At 40.3% G+C, this 17,207-nt stretch overlaps 1 pseudogene; it reads right to left on the reverse strand.

Annotated features, from left to right (window-relative positions):
* Nucleotides 1-9,035: 9,035 nt before the first annotated feature.
* LOC104243460 (cyclic nucleotide-gated ion channel 1-like) lies at nt 9,036-9,833 on the reverse strand (annotated as a pseudogene).
* Between the last annotated feature and the right edge of the window lie 7,374 nt (nt 9,834-17,207).

Consider the following 17,207-nt stretch of genomic DNA (forward strand, 5'->3'; position numbering starts at 1 on the left):
CAGGGCCCGATATTTAAACGTACCAAAGTTACAATCACAAGGGAGAAGCGTACCTGGGACTACTTACTAGAAGATACCTTATCTTTCAACGATGAGGATGCAGAAGGGATCGAACAGCCTCACAACAATGCACTGGTAATATATATCCTTATGAATAAAATTCAAGTTAAACGTGTGTTGATTGATCCAGGTAGCTCGGCAAATACTATTCGATTAAGGGTCGTAGAGCAACTCGACCACCAGGATCAAATCGTGCCTGCAGCTCGAGTACTCAACGACTTCAACATGGCGAGTGAAACCACTGATGGGGAAATCATTTTGCCAGTAAACGTGGCCAGAACTATCCAGGAAACGAAGTACCATGTAATCAAAGGTGATATGATGTACAATGCGCTGCTCGGAAGACCTTGGATCCATAATATGAGGGCAGTACCATCAACGCTTCATTTTGTCTTGAAATTCCCAACACCGGAAGGAATCAAAACGGTGTAAGGCGAACAACCACCAACTAAAGAGATGTTTGCAATTGATGAGGTAATACTAGCATCGACACTAATATCAATAAAGGGACCAGAATCAAAGGAAAAACAGGAAGTCAAATAGCAACCACAATCACCGACCTCGACCAGATTGGAACAACAGGAAACTTTCGAGGATGATGATTATATGATACCTCGAACCTTTGTAATCCCCGATGATTCCGATGCCACGAAGTCAACGGTTGAACAGTTGGAACAAGTCATACTGATCGAGCATCTGTCCGATCGAAAGGTATACCTGGGCACAGGGTTAACTCCCGAGCTCAGGGAAAAAATCATTAAATTCCTTATTAAAAATATGGATTGTTTTGCTTGGTCCCACCTTGACATGACATGGATCCCATCGGAGATTACCACTCATCGATTGAGCTTGGACCCAAAGTTCAAACCGGTTAAAATAAAAGTCCACAATCTGAAGTAAAGCATGCATTCATTAAGGATGAGGTAACCAAACTTCTCAAAATAGGATCCATCCGGGAAGTAAAATATCCCGAATTGTTAGCAAACGTAGTTGTAGTCCCCAAGAAGGGGAATAAACTTAGAATGTGCGTAGACTATAAAGACTTAAACAAAGCATGCACTAAAGACTCCTTTCCTTTGCCGAATATCGATCGCATGATCGATGCCACAGCCGGCCATGAGATCCTTAGCTTTCTCGAAGAATACTCCGGGTACAACCAAATATAAATGAGCCTGGAGGATCAGGAAAAGACTTCGTTCATTACTAAGTATGGTACTTATTTCTATAATGTAATGCCGTTTGGACTAAAAAATATTGTTGCTACTTATCAACGCCTAGTAAACTGAATGTTCGAAGAACAAATAGGTAAATCAATGGAGGTTTATATTGATGAAATGCTAGTTAAGTCCCTGCGCAGAGGACCATTTGACACATTTGCAGGAAACCTTCAACATATTAAGAAAATACAACATGAAGCTCAACCCCGAGAAATGTGCATTCGGGTCGGTTCAGGAAACTTCCTCGGCTTTATGGTGTCAAATCGGGAAATCGAGATCAACCTCAATAAAATCAAGGAGATCGAAGAAATCACAGTCGTGGACAGCATTACGACCGTACAAAGATTAGCAGGGCGGATAGCATCTTAGGTCGGTTCATCTCGAGGTCACAGGTTCTTCTCACTGCTCAAAAAGAAGAACAATTTCACTTGGACCCCGGAATACCAACAAGCGTTAGAAGAGTTAAAGCTTCGAACCCTCCATTGCTTCACACTACGAAAGCGGACGAGCAACTCTACTTATATTTGGCAGTATCGGAAGTTGCAGTAAGTGGTGTCCTAGTTCGAGAAGAGCAAGGTACGCAATTTCCTATTTACTATGTTAGCCGAACTTTAGGTGAAGCCGAGACCCGGTACCCACACTTAGAAAAATTAGCGCTTTCTGTAATAAGCGCCTCTAGGAAATTAAAACCGTATTTTAAATGTCACCCAATTTGTGTTGTAACCACTTACCCTCTTCGCAACATTTTGCACAAGCCCGAACTCTCAGGCCGACTGGCCAAATGGGCCATCGAAATCAGTGGGTATGATATTGAGTATCAACCCCGAATGGCCATCAAGTCCCAAACTTCATGGCCGACTTCACGGTAGCCATCATACCCGAGGTCGAAAAGGAAATTTTGTTAAAAACGGGTACGTCTTCGTGGGTGTGGACCCTTTTCATAGATAGAGCTTCAAATGTGAAGGGGTCCGGCATCGTTTTGAAGCCACCCATAGGCAATACAATTAGACAATCTATCAAAACTCCTAAGTTGACTAACAATGAGGCCGAGTGTGAGGCCATGATTGCAGGTCTCGAGCTTGCCAAAAGCTTGGGAGTAGAAGTCATCGAAGCCAAGTGTGATTCCCTACTTGTGGTTAACCAAGTCAACAAGACCTTCGAGGTTCGAGAGGACTGAATGCAGAGGTACTTGGACAAACTATAGGTAACCCTACACCGGTTCAAAGAATGGACCCTACAGCATGTACCTCGAGAACAGAACAGTGAGGCCGATGCCCTTGCAAATTTGGGGTCGTCATTCAAAGACGATGAAATTAGCTCGGGGACAGTCATACAACTTTCAAAGTCAGTAGTCGAAGAAGGCCACGCTGAAATAAACTCCATAAGCCTAACTTGGGATTTGAGGAACAAATATATCGATTATCTAAAGAACGGGAAGCTTCCGTCAAACCCTAAGGAATCGAGGACTCGGCGAACAAAAGTTGCACGATTCACATTGGCCGAAGATGGAACATTGTACAGAAGGATGTTCGATGGGCCGTTGGCAATATGTTTGGGTCCGGGAGACACCGACTACATCCTACGAGAAATTCACGAGAGTACTTGCGGGAACCATTCTGGTGCCAAATAACTGGTTCACAAAGTCATTAGAGCAGGGTACTATTGGGTTAATATGGAAAAAGATACTAAGGAGTTTGTTTGAAAATGCGATAAATGTCAAAGACATGCTTCGGTGATCCACTAGCCCGGGGAGCAACTTCATTCAGTCCTATCCCCATGGCCGTTCATGAAATGGGAAATAGATACCGTCGGCCCTCTGCCATCGGCCCCAGGTAAAGTTAAATTTATTTTATTTATGACTGACTATTTCTCTAAATGTGTTGAAGTACATGCTTTTGAGAAAGTTAAAGAAAAAGAGGTTACAGACTTCATATGGGATCACATAATATGCCGATTCGGGATACCTGCCGAGATAGTATGCGACAATGGAAAATAATTTATCGACTGCAAAATAATGAAGTTTCTCAAGGATCACAAAATAAAAAGGATATTATTGACGCCGTATCATCCTAGCGGGAACGAACAGTCCGAATCAACAAACAACGACCACCATTCAGAATCTAAAGAAAAGATTGAATGACGCTAAGGGGAAATGAAGTCCTTTGGGCGTATCGAACAACATCAAAATCTAGTACGGGGGCAACACTATTGTCCTTAGTATATGGCGCCGAAGCCTTGATCCTCGTCGAGGTCGGGGAACCCAACATCAGGTTTTGATACACAACATAAGTGTCAAATCACAAGGCTATGAACACAAGCCTCGAATTTCTAGATGAAAAACGGGAAGCCGCCCTCGTCAAAATGGCAGCACAGAACCAGCGCATCGAAAGATATTACAACCGAAGAGCCAATCTTCGCCACTTTCAAATTGGAGACTTAGTTATGAGAAGTCACCCTCAACACTCTAGACCCGAACGAGGGGAAACTCGGCCAAAATTGGGAAGGACCATATCAGGTCCTCGGTATCATCGGAAAGGGATCTTACAAACTTGGCATGATGAACGACGAACAATTGCCAAATAATTGGAACATATCACTCCTCAAACGATATTATTGCTAAGGTATGATTGTCTCCTTTTTTTCATTAATATTTGATACTAACTTATTGCAGGCGTGCAATCGAAGACGTCGAGAAATTCTTCAACTCAAAGACCTCAGGTTTTAAAGCACGCGTTGCACCTATTTTCCTTTAGATCAATTTTTTTCCCAAATGGGTTTTTATGGCGAGGTTTTTAACGAGGAAACAATCATTTGTGCTACCTGGGGATAATTCAACAGTATCTGAGGCTTCTTTACAATCAACCTCAAATACTGGGGGGGGGGGGCATCACCCTCGGATGTTATGCTCTCAAGGAAAATACTTCGTATCAACAAGTCTCGATAGGCAAAATTTTGTAAAAGGCCAAACGGCCAAATGAATCGTGTCCTTACTCTCACCCGATGGCAAAACCTGTACGCATGAATGATCTACTGAAAGAAGTATATTTTCCTTACCATATATTCCATGCCTTAGTGAAATTTCTACTTTACTTATGATCCATTGTGTAAACTAGCTTAAGCACCGATTGAACCTAAAGCTCGGGCTATCAATCTCGTACTCGGGGACTGCCGTCCAAAAATCTACATGTTCGAATTGTTAAACTTCGAAATCATAAGATCGTAAAAAGGCAACCCTCGATTTTTTAGGCCAAGGCAACCCCACTCAGCGGACTGACGCCTCGAACAAAGTTTAAAGTATAATTGAGAAACAAACCCAAAGGGTAAATCTCAAAATTTAAGGCTACGACCAAACTAACACGGTTCGTAGACGTCCGAATACTGTAGCAAAAATAGGCCTTCTAATATTTTCACAAAACCAGTTAAAAGGGCTACCCTCAGCAAAATTGCAAAAGGTTTAGATAACATCAACCCTCTAAAACCCTAAGAGGTACCTAATTGTTCGAACTCTCGAGCAAGCCTATGCTAAGGCATAACAAAGTAAAAGGTTTTCGATAACACTGAATCCTAATGGATACAGATTTATTTCGTGCTAAGGCATAACAAACTTTCATTTGATTAAACTTTTTAAGCCGAAAAGGGAAAACACCACTCTTTTAAGGCCATATCAGCCCAATTCAAGAGCCTAAGGTCCACTATGTTTTTGAGTTCGAGAATCCACTCTTACTCAACTCAAACCTAAGGGATTTTTTTGCTTCAAGTTCGAGTAAGTACTCACTCGATTATAAAGACTATACAAATCTGACTTCGAAACAATTTTCGCAAGGCGACGAAGTGAGCCAAAATTCTCACAAGGCATAATGTATAAGACAAAAAGAAAAACAGAGCTTTCACAAAATGGAAATCGGAAACGAATTGAAAAGAAAAGAGATATTTCATATATGCAAAAATATTTACAAAAACCACCATGGGTCTTACACAAAAAATCCAAAAAAGGAAAAATTCTAAGTGCCTAATCTTCCCCGGGAGCCGCATCTTCATCCCCTCCACTCTTGGATCCACTCGAGCTCTCAGAATCATCATCAGAAGAGAGCAACGCTTTGGCCTCGGCCTCGAGTACTTTCATGTTCTCAATATCGATAGTAAGGCCAAAGCCGCGAGCATAAATCTCCTCGAGAGTCTCTCTCCGAGACTGACATTTGGCATGATCGGCAACGCAGAATGCTCGAGCCTGAGCAGCATCAGAAATTTTCTTTGCTCGAGCGTGAGTAGCTTCAACATCAGCACGATAGACAACCACGATAACCTCCGTATCAGCCTTTTCTTTTTCTGCCTCAGATGTGGCCTTTGCAAGCTCAGCGACTAACTGAGCCTCGAACTCCTCCATTTTCTTGGCTCGGGCCAAGCTTTCCTCCCTCATTCTTTGTAATTGACGTTCGGCCGAAGACAGCTAGGCCGGAGCAGTATCTTTCTCCGAGGCAAGGCGGTCCATGTTTTGTTTCCACCCCAAAGTTTCTGCCTCCTTCTTCTTGGCCTCCTCACGAAGTTGCTTGAACTTTTTGGCCTTATGTTGAACCTACGGGATTGAAGTGTTAGTCATCATTCCCCAATCAATATATCGAGCTTCCAAAAATTTACATTACCTACTCAATCAGGTTAGTTTTCCCTTTATGAGTTGTTGCCAATTCTGCTCGAAGGTCCTCGATCTCCTCTTCCTTTTGCCCACTGAAAAGTTTTAGGGCGTCTCTCTCATCCGTAATCCTTTTAATATCGGCCTCACACCGGTTTAGCTATTCCTGAGATTTAGAAAAATGTTTCCCGATGAAGCGTCAAGGCCTATGAAGAAAGAAAGGAAATCAGACAAGAGGAAATAAAGACAAAATTGATATTGATACAGGGAACTAAGGCTTACCTGACTTAGGAGTCAATGATCCCCATCGAAGATACTCGATGTATCACCTAGATCGGAAGCATCTTCGACCCCCACGAATCAACCACTGGGAAAAAAATCCTCCCCTTCGTGGGCCTAGGCTTCCTTAATGTCTATTGCCCCAAGCGAGTCACTTGGGGCGTTCTCTTTGCTTTGAAGGACCTCAGAACTGGACCCTCTAGGTATGTCCACCGATTGCCCATCACGGTGGGAGCCATCTTCAGCCTCCAACGACTCGGGGGCTTTGCTCGGGCCATCTTCTGAGATCCCCTTGGTCCGAGGCTGAACCTCTTCGGTCATTACCGACTCAGCGGTCTTTGGGACCTCGGCGCTCCTCTTTCGAGCTGCCAGCTCGAAGGCGGCATCTTTATTCTACTCTTCTTCATCTCGTAGATGCTGAACAACATCCGCAGGCAGGATGACGACATCTTTCTTTGACCTGCGAGCCTTGCTCTTCTTGGGCTTTGGAGTATCGGAGAGCGATACCCTTTTCCTCTTCTTATCCTTAGCCGGCTTCGGGGCCTCCTCCTCTTCCCCAGATGGGGGCCTCATGACAGCATTATCTCTAAGACCTGTATAAAAGGAAATCAAGTAATAAATAAAAAAGAAACATTTCAAATAAGAACATCAAACATGAGTAAAGAAGCTTGCCGTGATTTTCGGCCTCCCATCGGCCCTTTGCCAAATCGCGCCATGAGCGCTCAACATACGAAGAGGTCGAGGCCAGTTTTCGAACCCAGTACTAGGTTCGGATTTGCACCAGGCACCCAAGAAACCATTGCATCATAGGAAAGGATGTTAATAAGAAAAGGCAAAAGAAACAATATAATAAACAGAAGCTATAGGTGGATTTGTACTCACGTTTCTTGTTCCATTCTTCGGGGAATGGTATCTTCTCAGCCGGAATTATGTTGGAAGCCCTCACTTAGACAAACCGGCCAATCCATCCTCGATCCTTGTCCTCATCTATGCTTGAGAACAACACCTTGGTATCCCGACACTGAAGCCTTATTAATCCACCTCGATAGAGATGGGGGATGTGTAGTCTACTGAGATGGTCAAGGGTAAAAGGCATCCCTTGACATTCTCACGAAGAATCGAAGCAAAATGACAATGCACCAAAAAGAAGGATGGATCTGGCCTAGGGTTATTTGGTATTGGCGGCAGAAGTCGAGGATAACATGATCGACGGGAACCAATGTAAAAGAGTAAGTGTAAACACTTAAAGAACCCTTTCACGTATGTAGTGATGTCCTCTTCGGGGGTCGAAATCACCACCTCTTTGCCTTCCCAATGGCAATCTTTCTTCACCTGCTTAAGGTCGCCCTCAGTTATCGAGCATATATATCTCGACATTGGCTCACATCGGCTAGGGACCGACGCGGGTTTCTTGACTTTGAAATCGAATGTAAGATCGCACACCCCGGGAACACATTCCTCGAGGCGTAGCTCCACCGGCATTTTATCGTCTGCCGGCCGCGATGAAGAAGCCTTTTCCTTTTGAGGAACAATTTTTGATGTTTTTCCCATTTTTATGTGTATACAGAAAAAGAAGAAGATGAGATTTGTTGTTTTGAGAAAGGGTTGACAACGGGATTTGAAGAACTTGCAGAATTGAAAAACTTGAAGGAAGTAGAGTGCTTTGAAGATTAAGAGAAGTTTTGAAAGTAAAGTTTGAGAAAATTATGAGGAAGATCTATTTATAGTGTTTGCTATGACGGTTTGAAGAAACTAGTGGCCAACCATTAACTAATGCTCATTAATTATTTTGGGAATTGTACCGATGCGACGCTTCAGTCGCTTATATCACGAGGATGACGTCATAACTGGTCGAGATATAAATCGAAGGTTCAATTTGTTCCTTCTCACTACACTCCAAGAAACAAGGGGACTATTCGTGTATGATTAAAATAGGGCTTTCCCGATTTTTCCATTTAATCGAGACCAGGGAATCATGTCAAGGGTCCGCCTCGTAATGAATTAGGCCAGAGCACGAAGATAAGGTATCAAACTCGAGAATCGAGGTGGTCATCGAGGTCAAGGCCAACAGTGATCGATACCAAATATGATAGACTTCGAAAGAAGCAATAAAGGAAAAGGCGAGATATCCGTAACTGATCGAAGATCACGACAGAAATCTCGGAACAGATCAAATTATTGGCAGTTATTTATGCCAATCATAGGATTTACTTTCGTAATTAGAATTGCACCATAGATAGGATTCCTCTACAATATAAAGAGGGTTCTGATCATTTTGTAATCACCGTACATTCACAAATATCAAAGCAATATAACATTTTCCTAGCTTACATTCTTGTTCATCAGCTTGTTATATCTTTTACTATTCTGACATTAATCTATTCGAGGGCATACGAGCTCGAGAGCTTAATTACGTTGCAACACCGGTTTGCTTTGTTTTGTTGTCAAATTCTATCATTTATCTTTACGTTTATCAATTGATATTAGGCGCAATTACATACCCTTAAAACCACATTATAAATTTAATTGTTATCCAATTTTTAGCGTAAACAAAGGTCTTAAAAAATACTTTTACTGGCGTCTTGATTAGCATTTAAATTTCTTTGTATCTTAACTTTTTGTGTGATGTACCGTAATTTGACATATACAATTTACTTTAAATAGGTTCAGTCCAAGGTTTATATTGTTTCTATGGTTTGAGCATTTAGATTTTTCTTTTTGGTCCAAAAATATTCTAGACCTACCAATTCCCAAAACATGTCAATTATTTTACAAGGTATTGATTTAAGATACATGTAAGGGTAAGCCTATCATTTCCTTTGTACAAAATGATGTTTTCATGCCAATATGCATTGAGGATTGAAATATAAGATATTACTACAAACAAACTAGTATACAGGAGAAACATGTAATCAATCATATACAAGAAGGCCAAGCATTACTACATACTAAATACAATTACTTATCTTCTGCCGTAAAATCTGGTTCAGCTGGTTTCTGAAGCAAAATGGGTGATATCCTGTCTGCCATCCTTGCTTTCTTTGAAGTATTGCGCCGCAAAGCACGAAGTGCATTAGCAGCAAATCGCGATGCATAGATAGTAGCACCCAAACTTGGCGAGCTACCACTTCCCCTCGCTAATGCATCTTGCAATCTGTTTTCTTCTTCGCGAAGAGACTCCTCTAGCTTCTTCCTACAATGACGGCGCCATGCTGCTTGTATGAAGCAAGCCGCCCAGGTTCTCCATTGCTGCGAGTAAAACCTAAAAGTATGGCGGAGTTGCTTGCTATGAAGTCTTCAACACTGAGAGGCTACAAACTTCAAATCATCGGCCACTAGAGCAAATGCTTCAACTTCTGAGAGCGCTTGGACAGTTCGGGTTGAAATTGGGAGGTTATTTGATAGATGAGGATCCAGAGCCCAAGTAAGAAGCTCTTCTCCACAAAAATCACCAGCTTTTAGATAATCAGAGTTAAAAACGCCTGTCCTCCCTCCATTAGTGGTTACGGTCAATAGTTTGCCCCGCATTATAAAAGCATCTCATCAACTGGATCACCTTCACGCACAATGAAGCTGTTCTCCGTGTAGAGGACTGGCCTGAGACGGTCACATAGTGCATCCAGGAGTTGCTCATCCATTTTTTCAAACATTGGAACTCTTCAAATATTCATATATTTATCAAAATCGAATACTACTATTTAACAAATTAATACGATTAGTTCGAATTTAAAGAAAAAACTTTTAATCTAACTAGTATCATAAAGCAAGGTCATTTATGTGCGATGACATACATACAAAAAAAAATTATTGAGTTGCAAAGCAGGAATAACAGAACTTGCCCCTCATCAGCAAAGCCAAACAAAGATGGCGCTTTATATCTCTTCTGAGGTCTTTGGGTAGGTTGTGGATCAGATTCTCTTCATCAACACCCCTAGTTTCTAAATTAAACACTTACACTCCTATACTATGAAAATCTTACAGAAATGTAATGACTCAGTTACAGATACAACCAATATATCTTAAAATCAAATACTTAACCCTCTATACTATCGGAATCCTACACAATTATAATTTGAGTCATTTTTTCAATTAATTAGGGTGTTAAATTGTTAGTTTTGAAAAACATAGGGTATACCCATAACTAGGTAGGGAAGGTTGGTCATATGACCTCTATTCAAACTTAAATTGTCAATTGACCTTCAAATTTTAATTATTGTTCAAAAGATCATCTTGTTTATTTAGTATTAATGTGGATTTTGGGTTAATGAGAAGGTGAAGGGGAATTCAAACTGCAACCCTAAAGTTGTACTTGTTGCACATTAGCCCAATCTATATTAATTTTGTCACGATACAAAACCCACCAAGTTATGATGACACATAACCCAAGCCGCTAGATAAAACAACCAACATGTAACATAAGTGGAACTGAGAATTATCAAACAAATAATAAATAAGAATGGAAAAATTAATTTTTAAAAATTGGCACGTGGGTACGCCTTCAATGCAAAGCTCCCTCTTCACGGCTACTCAGCTCCAGAATCTGCACGCAAGGTGCAGAAGTGTAGCATGATTACAACCGACCCCATGTACTTAGTAAGTATCTTGACAAATCTCAAAAAAGTAGTGACGAGGTTTTTAAGTCTAATGATACTCACTTGTCAAATAACCTATGTAATATATCCAAGACTGGAACAGAAAGTATAACATATAAACAATAACTATAGTCTTAATAGAACAAGTGATAGCAATTTAATACAAGTAAGGCCCAACTTCAATAGCAAGGCATCAAATGGAATCGCACACATATGGCATCTCGTACCCGCATTATTAATTACTCTTGCACGGTAAAGACCTCATGCCACACACATCACACCCGCAAGGCAAAAACCTTGTGCCACATTATAATCCGATTCCATATTAATTTCCAAATAATATTTCAAGAGAACATTTCAAAATCAATTATAGCAATGTATGATAACAACTTTGTTTTTACTACAATCCATTACGTATCCAACAATTCAACAGAATATGAGGTAACAACTCCACGAGGTAAATCCATCTTGGCAAACAATCATCAAGCAATAACAGAGGCATAGATTAGTATGTTAGAAACAACGCAGCAAACCGTGTAATAATACATGTCACACATAAAGAAGTCATAAGCAAAACAGGAATGCCCCTGTTTCACCACACACATAATCAATACAAATCACCCCGGGCTATCACATACCATTCCAATGCCACCCTTATTTTGTCGCGTGAGCATCACAATGAATATTTTCCCTTATATTGCTACAAGTGCATAGGCCACCCTTATCTCGTTGCGTGCACATCAATACACACCACCTTTATGCCGTCACACACACATCTATACACCTTTATCTCGTTGTATGCGCATCACAAATGAAATGCCTCCCTTATGTCACCGCATGTGCATCTAAAATCAATCCATGTGCCAAAATTACACATCAATACAAAGAAACAAATTCATCAAGAGGCACATCCTCATATGTCAACAAAAGGCACACAAGGACATGACAACAACAACAGTGCGAATAAAGCATAATCATTGTTAAATCAAGAAGAGCAACCAAGTTGAAGTAATGGTTCAAACGATCACATAAGCATCACAAAGTGTACACGCCCTAATAAAGGTACATTACAAGATCAAGTTCGGATATGTATTCATCGCCTATAGATGTCTATCCCCAAGGCAAATATCGCATAAGTCTCAAGGCTTTTTCATCATGTTCAACATAAAGTACCAATAGCCTCAACATTCCTCTAGCATGGTTTATAGTACTCACGAAGTCGATTAAATCAATAACACATTGAGTCAAGTAAAACACACAACCAAATAAGGCATAGAGTAAGCTAGAATCTACCCCGAGAATGAATACCCATGGCGTATGTATATACACTCGTCTCCTCATATATACATCACCCCCGCATGTGGAAAACAACATAGTAGGAAAACTTCCCTCAACCAAATCTAGGTAAGACACTTACCTCAAACAAGTCAAATCAATACTAAAAAGTTGTTCCCTTAAAAATCACATCCGTCCGGCTCAAATCTAACCAAAAATGACTCGATTACATTAAACAATGCAAAGGGAATCAATTTCAATAATAAAGTTGTAGTCTTTACCCAATTTCCAAAAGTCAACTGTAGGCCCTCCCGGTCAAAATCCAAGTCGAAGGGTAGATTTCAACTACTCATAACCCCACGAGTCCTAATATATGATTAGTTTTCAAAATTAATTTCCAATTCGACTCTCAAATCTCAAATTTTTATTTTTCAAAATATAGTAAATAATTCCCAAAAATTTCCTTCAAACTTATGCTTTTGATGTTAAAATCTACAAGAAATTAAGTTATAATATCAAAGCTGAGTGAAAATCACTTACCTAATAATTATGTTTGAAAATCCCCTCCAAAATTTGCCTCCCACCGAGTGTAGGACTCAAAATGTGATAAAATGAGACTAAATCCCGAAATCCCAATTATATGTTAAGCTGCAGATGTAGCGTTTATGATCAGATGTTCGCAAATGCGACTATCGCAAAAGAGACCCCAGGTCCGCGAATGCGAATCGCACTGACACAGTTGCAATTGTGACATAAACTTCGCAAATGTAAAGTCCTTCCTAGATGGCCAAATCGCAAAAACGATGCTTGGCCTCGCAAAAGTGATCCACTCACCGTCGCAAATGCAACTCCCGTTTCGCAATGCGAACATTACTCAACTCGCCCAGACTCACAAAAGAGAAGATGACTACACAAATGCGGTGGCCGCAAATGTAACCATTTCCTCGCAATTGCAAGAATAGCAGCACCAGTAATGGCAGAAATTCCCAAACCAACCTGAAAACAATTCGAAACTCACCCGAGCCCCTCGGGATCCCGTCCAACCATACCAACAAGTACATAAAATTCATGAAATTCTATCGAATGCTCGAATAATCAAAATAACATATAAAACCACGAATCAAACACAAAAATGCATCCAAAATCATAATGAAACTCAAGAACTTCCAAAATTACAACAAAGCGTCTGATTCATACCAAATCAATTCGGAATGATACCAAAATTTGCATACAAGTTCCAAATGACAAAACAGACCTATTCCAAGTCCCGAAGCCAAAATCCAAACCCATTATCCCTAAAGTCAACTCTCGATCAAACCTAGAAAATTTCTAAACCCTCAAATTGCCAACTTTTACAAAAAAAAAAGCTAAATCAACCTAGGAAAATCAAAATTGAAGACAAGTGAGGCTTGCTCAGTTGGTAAAAGCACTTTCACCTACGATCGTTAGGTCCTGGGTTCGAGTCACCATGGAGAGGAAGTGTGGATACACTATAGATCCTCCTAAAAAAAGGAAAAAAACAAAGAAGAAAAAAAATCAAAATTGAAATCCGGGCATATACCCAAGTCCAATATCACCATATGAACCTATTGGAACCCTCAAAACGTGGACTTGAAACTATTTACACAAATGTCAAACCTTGGTCAACTCTTTAACTTAAAGCTTCCAAATATGAAATTTTCCTTTTCAAATCAATCTTGGACCTCTCGAACATCAAAACCAACCATACACATAAGTTTTAATACATCATATGAAGCTACTCGAGACCTTAAACCACCAAACGGAACGCTAATGCTTAAAACAACTAGTCGGGTCGTTACATTCCCCCACTTAAACATACATTCGCCCTCGAACGTGCCAAGAGTCATTTTCAAGCCATCAAATCACTCTATAAACTCACCATACATATACCCACGATCCCACGTCACTTCAATCCATAAAAGCCCATCAACATAATCTTGATTGAAGATTCTTTCTTCAACCTTACCCGCTAAGCCTTAAAACCAAATTTTGACATCTAGTACTCCTTTTAAGATCCAATTCTCGCATATACACAATGTATCAATCTAAACCACCTGCAACAAATCATAAATATATTCACAAAATATAACCACAGCGTAATCCATCACTCATATACCCATAACCATTTCTCTTATCGCAATAGCTGCCCATTACCAAACCCGGTACAGGTAACCTACCTCATATCAATTAAATCCTTGTTTGAAACCTTCACAACACTGATAATGATACAAGAGGCATGTAAAACTCATAATGATCAGCAAGTCATGGAGTTCTTTCGTCCGACATGAACCATTACCAAACTCTAAGATGACAAATGACATTCCCATCCCAATATACCTTATCTAAGTTTGATTGCACAAATTCCAGGTCTAATAACCTCATATCACCTAGTACAAGTTGGTTGACCAACATGCCACACCCTAATGCCATCTAGAGCCACTTATGATGCAATTCGCATCCAACAACCTATCATAGCTCTGATCCAGTGCCGATCCAAATATACTGATCCATATGAAATACTCATCGAGCCATAATGCTCACAACCCATAACCATATGTGTACCAACAACAAACACGCGAAATGCATGACCGTAACCATAGACAAACGGATAAAACAATATACCCTAGATAGGAAAACCATGACAATGGCGTAATAGACAATTCAACGCCCCCAAGATCCATCTTGCTCGAATCTCGCAACAAGGCCTAAACGGAATCACATCAAGCATGGGAATAGTTGGGTAGTCTCACAACCCATTGTAGCATAAGAGAGCAACACATGAATAAGGTCAACTCTAGCCGTTGAGTAAATAAAACTCGGTACAATGCATAATACACATTCTCCTTAGGTCAACCAATAGGCCCCCAAATCAATTGCAATCATCCCAAATAGGTTAAAAAATTATAAAAATTTGTAGTAACCTATCCATAGCACATACTATCAGTTGACTAGCTCTTAACAAATCTTCACAGCCCGCAACCAAGGAACAGTCTGCCTCTAAGAACATCTGCTCCCTAAACCTCGAGATACATAGATATCTATATCTGACCTTGACTCCACAACACAAATGATGGACACATCTCTCATACATCATCATCAATGGAAAATACTCACATAGATCTTCTGAGCCACGTAGCAAAACCTGAACATCAACAGTCAACATCTAGAGATTATTGTAATACTAGTCGAGAACCCGCAAGTCAAAAACACAATGCGTCTCCTAACACGCACACCCTTCTCAGGTGATACACGGTGGTGTTGGCCCAAGAAAAAGAATAGTTTTGAAGAATGACAAAGGAACTCAGAAATGAACCATGTCCATCATTGGTAGACATAGACACATGTATACTCAAGGCACATGAGATGCACATGCAGGGGATAAACATATTCTAGCATAATAGATATTCCCTGATCGAAAAGATTGCATAAATGATAAGGAGAAGGACTTCTTACTCAAAGAGAACATTATCCAAGATAAGGAAGGATTTAGTAGTTAAGATTAATTAGAACTCTTCCACCAAGGAAGAGTAACATTAAAACTCTAATTATTTCTTCATCTACTAACTTAATATATGGCAAAATGTTCTAATTTTATAGGTTGCGCAAACGCATAAGGTAAACGTGAATTAAGAGCAAAATACAAGGCAACTTTGCAAGCAGTTCATGTACGATTCAAGTGTGCAAACCTGAAGCTGCATGAACCGGATAGAAGAATTAGTTCCAAGTTTCTGTCTTTTATTCTAGTTCAACTGTAGTAGGTGCTTTCATATTGTACCTTTCAGATTTATCTAGAGGTAATTGTAATAGGTACTCAGAGTTTTCAAGTTAGAGTTAACTTGAAGTTGTCACAGCAGTTAGAGGCTGTTTACCACAACGGGATTAGAGTTAGTCTTAGGTTTACAAAAGCATTTTTGTAAATGCAGTTTTTGGCTCAGTGATTTAGTGAAGAGTTTGGGAAAATCCTACTAGGAAGTAGGTCGTGGTTTTTTCACCTTTTTAGCCAGGTGTTTTCCACATAAATACTTGTGTTCTTTACTTTCCGCATTTACTATTTCTGCAATAGTAGGTAAAGGAACACTTAGAAGAACCAGGTCATTCCATAATCAGTTTAAGCGAAAAATTAGACACCACACAAATAACCCCCCCTATCTTGTTTGGTATTGAAGTATAAAAAATCAATTGGTATCAGAGTGAGTTATCCTTAAAGGGGCTAACACCTTAGAAAAAGATCAAGATGAGTGCACCACCTGGAAACTGGGAAGGCAATCCACTGCTAGGCCTCCACTCATTAATGGTCAGTACTACTCTTGGTGGAAAAACAAGATGAGAGATCACATCATCGGAGAAGACTATGAGCTATGGGACATTGTCACTGATGGTCCCCTGGCTATTATGAAGAAGAATGCTGAATGAGTAGATGTGCCAAAAACAAGAGCTGACTGCAATGTTGATAACTTGAGGAAATGAGAAAAGAATGCTAAGGCCAAGAAATAGCTTGTGTGTGGACTTGGTCCAGACGAGTACAATATAATTCAAAGCTATACCACTGCTAAGGAAATCCGAGACACTCTGCAACTGGCCCATGAAGGAACTCCTCAAGTGTAGAGGTCAAGTGGAACATTGTTGTACTGTCAATATGAGAAATTCACCATGAAGGAAGGCAAAACCATCCAAGAGATGTATACAAGGTTCACCACACTAACAAATAAACTTAAGTCTCTTGGAAGGGTAATTCTTGAAGAGGACAAAGTTGAGAAAATTTTGACAAAGGTTCTGCCAGTCACTTAGGAAAGCAAAATCACTGCCATTCAGGAATCAAAGAACATTGTCACTCTTAAGTTGGGCGAGCTAATTGGAAATCTTACTATCTATGAACTTAGAAGGCAAACCATGAAGACACCCAAGAAGGAAAGGAGCCAGGCACTCAGAATCACTGAAGGTACTGATCTAAAAGAGGATGAAATGTCTATGATCACAAAGGACTTTAAGAAGTATCTAATGAGAGAAAAGGGTTCCTCAAGAGGTGCAAGCTACAAAAAACCAAGGGTTCCTGAAAAACAGACCAACGAGGGCTACTATAAGTGTGGGAAGACTGGTCACCATATCAAAAACTGTCCTCGGTAGGAAATTGAATAG

Source organism: Nicotiana sylvestris, chromosome 3, assembly GCF_000393655.2.
Source record: "Nicotiana sylvestris chromosome 3, ASM39365v2, whole genome shotgun sequence".
NCBI lineage: Eukaryota > Viridiplantae > Streptophyta > Magnoliopsida > Solanales > Solanaceae > Nicotiana > Nicotiana sylvestris.